At 33.5% G+C, this 11,000-nt stretch overlaps 1 long non-coding RNA gene across 1 annotated transcript; it reads right to left on the bottom strand.

The window, feature by feature from the left end:
* Window positions 1-5,574: 5,574 nt before the first annotated feature.
* On the bottom strand, window positions 5,575-8,603 carry LOC144578078 (uncharacterized). Its single transcript, XR_013523175.1, has 2 exons — window positions 8,501-8,603; window positions 5,575-7,520 (listed from the first exon to the last, which is right to left on the bottom strand). It is a non-coding gene; the product is annotated as an uncharacterized LOC144578078 (long non-coding RNA).
* Between the last annotated feature and the right edge of the window lie 2,397 nt (window positions 8,604-11,000).

The following is an 11,000-nucleotide window of genomic DNA, read 5'->3' as shown; positions in this document are numbered from 1 at the left end:
CTGCTTAACAAGTTATATGAAAATGTGCTTATTGTAAGATGATAAACATGAAAGACAAAATAAAGTTTTCCATTCCCTTCTACTTATTGAGTCCTGAAAATTGGCACATTGATATGTGCAAGGCACTATGAATTAGCAATACAAAAATATTAATAAAATCGAGATAGCAAAATTACATTCTAGTAAATACTTAATGAAATCTAATAAATAATTTTCCTCACTTAGTAAAAAGTAGAGACCATGAATATATATGTTTTTACTTTATTTTAAATTCTTGTGGACACATAACAAATTGTATGCTTGTATCAAAATATCACATGTGCCCTAATTTTGGGGTACATGTAATGTTTTGATACAAGCATACATTTTGTTACAATTACATTAGTATAATTGAGATATCCATTGCCTCAAGTATTGATCATTTATGTTAGGAACTTTCCAATGCCACTCATTCAGTTATTTTAAAATATAACAATAAGTGAATGTTAACTATAATCTCCCTATTATGCTACCAAACACTAGATCTTATTTCTTCTATCTAACCCTTTAACCATCACCATTTTATACCTCTCTCCCTACAACCCTTTCCAGCCTCTGGTAACAATCATTTTACTCTGTATCTAAGTTCAATTTTTTTAAGCTCCCTCTTATTAGCAAGAATGTGCAGTATTTGTCTTTCTCTACCTGGCTTATTTAACTTAACATTATGACCTTCAGTTTTATCCATGTTGCAAATGACAGTATTTCATTTTTTTTTATCGCTGAACTACATTCCACTGTGTAGCTCTGCCACATTTTCTTTATTTATCTACTGATGGACACAGGTTGCTTTCATATCTTGGCTATTGTGAAGAGTATTTCAATAAACATGAAAGTAAAGATACCACTTTGATATATCAAATTCCTTTCTTTAGAATATATATCAAGCTGTAAGATTGCTGGATGATATCGTAGTTCTATTTCTAGTTTTTTGAGGAGCCCCCGTACTGTTCTTCATTTTTACTATATTAAATTACCTTCCTACCAACAGTGTATGAGGATTCCCCTTTCTCCATATCCTCATCAGCATCTGTTATTGCCTGTCTTTTGGATAAAAGCCATTTTAACTGGAGTGAGATGATGTCTCATTGTAGTCTCAATTTGCATTTGTCTGATGATTAGTAATGTCAAGCATTTTTTCACACACCTGTTGGCAATTTGTATGTCTTCTTTTGAGAAATGTCTATTCAGATTTTGTCCTTTTTTGATCAGATTATTTTTTCCTATTAAGTTATTTAAGCTTTTTATATGTTCTGGTTATTAATCCCTTGTCAGATGTGGTTTGCAAATATTTTCTCCCGTTGTGTGAGTTGTCTCTTCACTTTGTTGATTGTTTCCTTTGCTGTGCAGAAGTGTTTTAGCTTGATGTGAATCTCTTTTATCCATTTTTGCTTTTGTTGCCTGTGCTTTTGAGGTCTTATTCAAGAAATCTCTTTCTAGACCAGTGTCCTGGAGTGTTTCCTGAATGTTGTTGTCTTCTAGGAGTTTCATAGTTTCAGGGCTTAGATGTAAGTCTTTAATTCATTTTGTTTTTTTTAGAATGGCAAGACATAGGGGTCTAGTTTCATTCTTCTGAATATGAATATTCAGGTTTTCTAGCACCATTTATTGAAAAGACTGTCCTTTTTCCAATGTATGTTCTTGTTACCTTTGTTGGAAATGAGTTAACTTTAGATGTATGGCTTTACTTTTGGGTTTTCTATTCTGCTCCAATCATCTGTGTGTCTGTATTCATGCTGGTGTCACACTGTTTTGGTTACTATAGTTTGAGACTGAATATATTAAACTCTCCAGTAATATTAAAAGAGCATAAAAATATTTTGAATATAACTATTGTTCAAGAGATACTCAGAGAATTCAGCAGTATCAACGATACTTTGTGGAGGGACTTTTTAACTTGTTGAGGTTACTTTTTAACTTTAATGGAGGTATTCATTAAAAATACAAATGTGGTACTCTTTTTCAAAATCTGTCAAAATGTGACATAGAAAAAGCAAGCATTTATCTAACAGCTGAATTAAGCAAAAGACACCACCATCAATTTCTAAAGTAAACAATTTTGAAATTACAAGAATGATCTAGTAGATAATTATTCCTACAACTTGTATTATTTAGTATTTGACTTGGAGAATAAATTTCAGTGTTTTAGACTTAGAATTTTCTACATCTCTACCAGTTATTAAATATTTCTAATACCACGCAACTTATCACCTTCTAAGTTAACACATGTTGTTGTATATTATTATGGTTTTCCTTAAATTAGAATGTAAGCTCCTTAGAGTCAGACGCTTTTGTCTGTTGTTATCTCTGCTTTTTCTGCAGTACTCATAGAAGTAACTAGCATATCACAGATGTTTCATTTCATCTTTTCAAGAGAGCACATACATTTTAACATGTTAATATAACATATGTAGTCATGTAGTTAGCTACAAAACATATTTAATTTTTTCAAAGGTAGAAAAAGCATTCCCTGATAGAAAGCCAACATATTAGAAATAAATAATAAAATAACAAAAGTACTTGTAACCTTTAGAAAATGGTAGAAATAAAAATCCAATTACTTAATTCTTATAAAAAAGAAGACAACATGTGAATACTTCAAACCAAACCCATGGGAGAGAGCTAAAGCAATTAACAGAAAAAATGCGTAATTTTATTTATTTTATTTTATTATAATTTTTATCTTTTGAGACAGCGCCTCTGTCTGTGACCCAGGCTGGAGCACAGTTGTGTGATATCAGCTCAATGCAGCCTGGACCTCAGGGGCTTAATCAGTCTGTTGCCTCAGCCTCTTGAGTAGCTGGGAATACAGATGCAAGCCGCTCCACCCAGCTACTTTTTCTTTTTTCTTTAGTAGAGATGGGTTTTGCCATGTTTTCCAGGCTGGTCTTGAACTCCTGGGTTCAAGCAATTCATCTGCCGTGGCCTCCCAAAATACTTGGGATGAGCTATGAGTCACCATACCGGGTCAAAAATGCGTAATTTTAATATCTTCATTATTAAAAAATAAAAAGACTAAAATAAAGAAATCAAATATGTATAACACTAATTTAGAAGATAAAGCAATTAAAATTTATCTAAAATGTAAGTACCATAATCAGTAACTTTTCAAATTAACAGAATTAAAAATAAATATATTAGAGAAATGAATTCCAAAATTGTCATTAGAGAAGGCCAAAAAATACTAAAGCTTAAGCAAAATAGAGAAAAAAAGGTTGAAATTAGTAATGAGAAAAAATATGTACCGTTGATCCTTGAACAATGTGGGGGTTAGGGGCACTGTAATCTTTCACACTTAAAAATCCATGTGTAGCTTTTGACACCTCAAAAACCTTAACTACTAATACCTTACTATTTACCAGGAGTCTTACTGATAAGATAAACATTGATTAACAAGATAAATATTGATTAACACATCGTCTGTATGTTATATGTATTATATGCTATATACTAACAATAAAGTAAGCTACAGAAAATCATAAGGAAGAGAAAATACATTTTTACTACTGTACTGTTTTAGTGAATATCATAAGTTTATGTCATCTGTTTACATGAATCCTCTATCTGAAGTGGCCACCAACTACAGCAGCAGATCTTACTCTACGGTGTGTAACAAGCAAATCGACTTTCATTGTATTTCATGCCTTTTCTCTGCTTCTTAGGAGTTCTTCTAACTTCAGTATGCCACTTTGTTGAGCCCCATGGTGTTATTCAACGTTTACAGTATTGCAATAAACACAGTGAAAAATTTACAAGAACTGCAAGAGATCACTCTTCACTGTAATACATAATTTACTGGAGAGACAAGCTGATTACATGGAGATGATTGGCATCACATGGCATTTTAAGCAAATACTTAGGATATGAGCTTACTGCAATAGCAACAGGAGATAACTATGAAATTATAACAATGGTACAGTATGTGTTGCAGTTAATTTTATGCAGTTACAATTTAATACTGCATATTTACATTTGTTTACATTTCTCTGAACTGCAGATGGTGCCTTGTGTGGTCTGTGAATGATCTTGTGTGTGTTTTGACAGATTTAAACTTTTAATATATTTGTGTATATGTCATGGTAGTAAATGATAAAAAAGATTAGTATCTACATGTGTCATATACATTCATGACATATGTCACTTGTCCTTAATTTTTTCAATATTTCTAGGCTACTGTGTTTCATCTGTAAGTTTTTCAAATTGTCACAAATCTTTAAAAACTCCTTAAATGTATTTATTTTTTTTAAGTCTGCCTATAAGTGGACTTGCACAATTCAAACCCATGTTGTTCAAGGGTCAACTGTATATCCAGAGATATATTTCCTAAAGAAATGGAAGCAAACCCATATAAGAATATTATGTGCAAGTCTTTGACAAAAAATCCTTAAAATCTAGAAGATGCAGATAATATTATAACAATTGTTATGATGGTTAATTTTGCATGTTAACTTGACTGAGTTGCCAGCTGCAGTTGGCAGCCACTTCAGACAGATGATTCATTTTGTAAATAGATGACATGAACTTAGGGTATAGATTAATACAGCATAGTACTAAAAATGTACTTTGTCTTCCTTGTGATTTCTTAACCTTTTTTCTCTAGCTTACTTTATTATTAGTAGACAGCATATAATACATATACAAATATGAATCAATCAGTGTTTATGTTATCAGTAAGGATTTTGGTTGATAGGAGGGTATTAGTAGTTAAGTTTTTAAACAGATAGCTGATGAAGCATTATACTTGGGTCTGTCTGTGACAGTCTTTCCAGAAAACACCGGCATTTGAGTCTAGGCAGAGACTGAGTAAAAATCTGCCTTCACCAATGCAGGTGGGTCTTATCCAATCTGTTGAAGGCTTGAATAGAACAAAAAGGTGGAGGAAAGGTGAATTTGCTCTCTCTACTTAAGTTGGGACATATATCTTCTCCTGCTCTCGGACTTTGGTGATCCTGGTTTTCCAGCCTTTGGATTTGGATGGGGACTTTACATTGTTGGCTCCCCTGGTCCCCAGGCCTTTCAGTTTGGACTAAAGCTACAACACAGGCTTTCCTGGATGCCCAGCTTGTAGCCAGCAGATTTGGGACTTCTCAGTCTCAATTATTACTCATATACTTTTAAATATATTTATATATATAAGAATATATATATCCATATCTGCATATTTAGATATTTATATATCTAAAGATATAGGTATCTATATATGTAAGATATGTAGAGATAAAAACTACATAACTTACATATCTATATATTTTTTCTCTCTATATTTTTATATAAAGATATATATGACTGTATATGTAAGTTATCTAGACATAAAAAAATCTATGTATCTTATATATATACACACATATATCTTTATACATAAAAATACCTGTGGAAATACATAAATATATATTTAACATATGTAATATATTTTAATATATATTTATATTTACTGTTTTTATCTATAATAAATATATAACCATAAAAATATATAAATATATATAAAGATCTTTATATATATTCATATGCAAGCATGTATATGTGTATATATTCCTATTGGTTTTGTTTTTTTTTGGATAATTCTGACTCCAATATATATTAAAAATGGTCTAGCTGGGCATAGTGGCCCATGTCTGTAATCCCAGCTACTGGAGAGGCTAAGGTGGGATGATCTTTTGAAGTCAGGAGTTTGAAACCATCCTGGACAACATAGCAAGACCCTATTCCCTTAAAAATAAAAAATGGAAAATTAGTTGGGCTGTAGTCCCAGCTACTCAGGTTTGAACCCAAGAGTAAGGCTACGGTAAACTATGATTGCAAAGATGAGCTCTTAGAATGATGTTTGATCTATCACTAAAGGTTAGAAAAGTAAAATCACAGATGTGAACTTTGAGTCATAGCCATGTAATTGCCATCCAAGGGAGTAGAAACCTGACACCAAGATAAGACCTGCTCTATTATGAGGTGCCTACAACATGTTGGCATATAGTTACACTTCTGATTCCATGTACAGTCATTCCTTAGTATCATGGAGGAATGGTTCCAGGAACTCTCATAGATACCAAAATCCACAGATGCTTAAGTCCCTTATATACAATGGCATAGTACTGGCATATAAACTATGCATATCTTCCTATATATTATAAATCATTTCTAGGTGATTTGCAATACCTAATACAATGTAAATGCTATGAAAATAGTTATACAGTATTTTTTAAGTTGTATTATTTTATTTTTGTATTTTTTGTTGTTGTTGTTTTTTCCCCAAACATCTGTATGATTGCATCTGTGGATACAGATTTAGAGGACCAACTGTAATTCCTCACGTCTTTAATTCCTTATTTTAAATAACACGATCAACATCTGTCTTCTCTTGAAAGTTTGTCAGAAGGAAGAAAAAGTGATGGGATTTCTAGTTTAAGTATTCAATTATCTGATTATTATATCTTGTTAGAGATTAGAACATTGAAAATTTGTTTTCTTCCCCGTTTTATTCACTTGTATATTAGACTCTACCACTGAGAAATGGACCTGTCCTCCTTGAGCTGAGCCTGCAAAGCTAAGGTCCAGACTATGATGCACAGTCAGTTAAACACATTAAAATGATAAGGAGACTGTAATGGGATTTCTTGGCACTTAGGGCCACTCTTTTTGCCGCAAACACCAATGACCAATCTCAATTGGTATCTGCATGTGTATAGCAAAACTGGTCAGCAGACTTTAAAATGCAGTAGTCCTCCCTTATCCTCAGAGAATACATTTCAAAACCCTAGTGGATATCTGAAGGCACTGAACCCCACATATACTGTGTTTTTGGATCTGAAAACCAAGTTGACTAAGGAACTCATCAGGAGTATATACAGCATGGATACCCTGGACAGCTTTGATTCACATCTCAGGTGATATGGAGCAGGGCGGTGTGAAATTTCACTCATCACTCTATTCAGAACAGTGTGTAACTTAAAACATATAAATTGTTTATTTCTGGAGTGTTCCATTTAGTATTTTTGGTCCGATGTTGACCAAGGAGAACTAAAACTGTAAAAAAACAAAACCACTGATAAGGGAGGACTACTGTAATTTCTACTTCAGTATCTTTCTTATTTTCATCATTGTATCAGAAAAGACATTTTTAGTGGAATTTGATAAAAAAGGAAACTGAGGTTCAGAGAAGCATAATAATTTGAGCAAAGTCATAAAATCAGTTGAAGAGCACAACAGAAACCCAGTTTTTCTAAACCCTGGCCAAGTACTTTCCCCATTATATTCCTCTGATTCTGTCAGTACTTAACAATTAACCTATAACTATGTCATATAAAAGATCTGTGGCTTTCAAAATCTGTTCAGAAAAATTAAATAATAATTGATTAATAAAATTCATTTTATTATCAGTGCATTTTAATTTTTTTAATGATTAAATACAATGGGATTCTCCAGTGTATTTGTGTTTTAATTGCTTTGACGCTCATCAAGTACAGCATTCATCACTGTTTTATGCAGCTCTGTTGAAAAATAATCATTTGGAATTTATATTAACAGATTGGTTGGGTGTCAGAAACACAATATCATCAATGTTTACTTGGAGGTTAAAACAGATTTTTAAGTTAAGTTACAAATGGATTCCCGTTATACAGGACCAATGTTAAAATTATAATTTTACTATGCACATATTAGATACATTTATTGGAGACATGTATGCGGTATATCTTTTGTAAGCCTAGAATTATCACCTTAACACATCTCAAGCCAGCAATCACGCCAAATGATATGTGAAACTCATGGCTCCAAAATCTATACCTTTACTTGGGTTCCTGAGTCCCATGTTCTGTTTCAAATCTTCAGTTGCATATTTTTTTGTAAATTTCCTTTTTGTATCTCAGAATCCACTTAGCTTGAATCTGACACCATTTTTATTCTCCCTGTGCAAACCTGCTGCCTGCTTGTTCCCCAGCTCTCTTTCTTAGGAACCTGGAGTCATCTTTACTTTCTTTGTCTCACAACATCAAAGCTTTTCCCCTAAATGTCCCACTGACTTTACCTGTGAAATGTCTCTTGCATTCATTACATCTTTATAATACTTTAATCAAATACATATAGTGCTCAGTATATGCAAACATTTACACATTTAATCATGTAACTCTCCGGGCCCACAAAGCTATTTAACCCTGAGAAAAGCTTCAAACCCAGGTACTCTGGTCCTAAAGGGTCTTAGTGACTGCACTGTGTTGCCTCCCACTGCCTGCCCATTATAGTACTGCCAGCAGGATTCAGGTCTGCTAGTAGCCCAAATGGTCTTTCTGCATCTAGTAACTCTCCTTTTTCAAACCACTCAAAAACTGGCAAAGAGGGTAAAGGGAGAGAAGGGAAGCAAAAAGAAAATATTTTTGCTCTTATTATTTTATCTTCCCCCCACTTAAAACGTTCAAAAGTTCTCATTACCTAGCCCTCTCCTTCTTCCCCTCAAAATGCCCCCAAGGTATACCTTTTCTTTATAATGTGGTCCCGGCCTGCTATTGTCACTTCTCTTCAAGTAGCCCTTTGACCAGTCTCAGTGCCTTTTATCGGTGCTGCTCCTGCTTTGGAATGCCTTTTCTATGTCATACCAAATGTTCAATGTTGCTGCTTCCTCAAAATCAAGTTCCTCTTTTAAAGCCCTCCTCCATAAACATCTTTTGAGTTTTAAATTAAGTTTTCTCCTGTTCTCTCTTCTTTGTGCTTCTTTAGCAGTGACTGGCATATTGTAGGTTCTCTACAATGTGTAGCTATTAATAACCTAATTAAAACCTGTCCACTTCTCTCCTAAGTGATATCACGATGCTTTTTCTTTATGATAATTGTGATGTGAAAAATGATAGGTGGTTCATGGCCTTTTCTATAGTAATATGAATCATCTGGACTTTAAATTATTTTAGTTTACAAAGTAAATAAAACAGCACTTCTTTTATAGTACTGAATGTAAATCATTCTATGGTATAGGGAAGATGGAACACATGAAACAGGAAAGAAAAATTCAAGGTAGGTTATAGAATACTTGTGTTTAGATAAAGAATATTTCTCTATGGAATCCCAGTTAGGTATGCTACATGCTTGAGTCAGCTTCTTTTACAGGTAAGGAACTTAAGCTCTTATGAGAGAAAGGAAGTTGTTATGAATTGACAGAAACTGCTGTCTCTGATTCCAGGATATTTAATCGATACTATCAATATGCCTCATCATCCATAAAATAAAATGCTAAGTAGCCACTAAACATGAGGATAGAAACCTTGGAAAGATATCTATGGAAATGTGCAAAGAAGAAGATTAATAAAATGTTCAGTGTATTTGATTCCATGTATATAAGATTATTTATGCATATGCACAGATGTGTGTGAGGGTGTGCATGAAAGAGAAAAAGTAGAGACAGAAGAGATATCTGTGCAGAAGAATGTTCATCTAAGTTCTAATAGTGTTCATTGTTTGGGTAATAATTTTTTTTCTACATCACTTTTGGCATCATTTAAAATATTTATTACAAGAATACATTATGTTTATAATTAGAAACACAAATTAGATGAATTACTATTTGGAGAAGGGCAGAAAATGGCTTCCTTCAAATATTTACTTGGGGGATACAACGTAGGTTGTATTAGAGGATCCCTGTCATTTTTTGAAGTATCCATTTTAATGGTATTTTCAGGAAGGACTTTTTAAATGGTAGTAAGGATAGAACTGACTAGGTTCTCTTCTCCTTTCAAACTCAACCTTAGGTAAATTAACAGAGTTGCTGCAGTTCTACTCCTATTACAAAAGAAACACAATTTCCAAATAAAACATCTGTATTTTTTTTCCCTGTGGTATTCCATATATCATATTTCTCAAGAATATTAAAAGTTTCCTGTTTCCTTTAACAATTTATGTGACAGGTTTATAAGCAATTTGAAAGGAACAAAAGGGACACTGGGACATTGGTGGACTGAAGGGTCACACTTTAAATGAATTCCATTTAAAGGTCACATTATCCCTACGGAGTCTTCCCAGAACCAGGGAAGCTAACTTTGAATAGCATTCCCAGTTGTCTCACTGAGTGTATTTTGCTAAATCTCTCACAGTTCCTCATAACAAGGACATGAGGATTCTATTTAAACAAAATGTTTTAACATTCTGAGAGAAACAAATTTTGTTTTTTCTCATAGGCATGTTCTTTGATTGTTTGTCCTGGTTCCCATCAGTTGGTACACTTACTTCTGCCTAGTTTCAGCATCTGTCCCACCCACTGAAGAGCCCATGCCAATGTGCTAATCATAACTCCATGTAGTTTTAATTTGGGCAGCATCTGTTATTTCACATTGCTGAGGCAATGCCATGTGGTGCCAAGAGCATGGGCCTTGGAGCCAGATAAACTTGGGCTTGTGCCTTGGTCTTTCCCATTACCAAGTGACCTTAGATAATATGCTTCACTTATTTGAACCCCAATTTTCTCATGTGAGAAAGGGAATATTGCTAAATCCTCGTCATTGTGAGGAATTAGGAAGTCAGTGTATGTGTTTGTAAAATGTTTAGCAGTGACTGGCATATTGTAGGTTCTCTACAATATGTAGCTATTAATAATCTGTTTAAAACCTCTCCACTTCTTTCCTAAGTGATACCCCAATGCTTTTTCTCTATGATAATTGTGGTGTGAAAACTGATAGGTGGTTCATGGTCTTTTCTGTAGCAATATGAATCATTTGGACTTTAAAGTATTTTATTTTACAAAGTACCTCTGAATATAGTATGTTACTACAAAAATCCCATGAGGTGTATAAGTATATATGCATATTTATATATACATACACAAAGGCACACACATAAATATATAGTATGCTCATTTAACTGATGAGACCATTGAGATGAAATGGTCAAGCCTTAAAGTACGTTAGGTGGGAGAGGGGAGGTTAGTAATGGAACCCAGGTGCTCAGAAATGAGGAAGAATTGTCTGTATAACACATCTGTGTTGCTCTCC

This window comes from Callithrix jacchus, chromosome 10, assembly GCF_049354715.1.
Source record: "Callithrix jacchus isolate 240 chromosome 10, calJac240_pri, whole genome shotgun sequence".
NCBI classification, from domain to species: domain Eukaryota; kingdom Metazoa; phylum Chordata; class Mammalia; order Primates; family Cebidae; genus Callithrix; species Callithrix jacchus.
The sequence above is the reverse complement of the archived record's forward strand: the minus strand, read 5'-3'. Positions and strand labels throughout refer to the sequence as shown.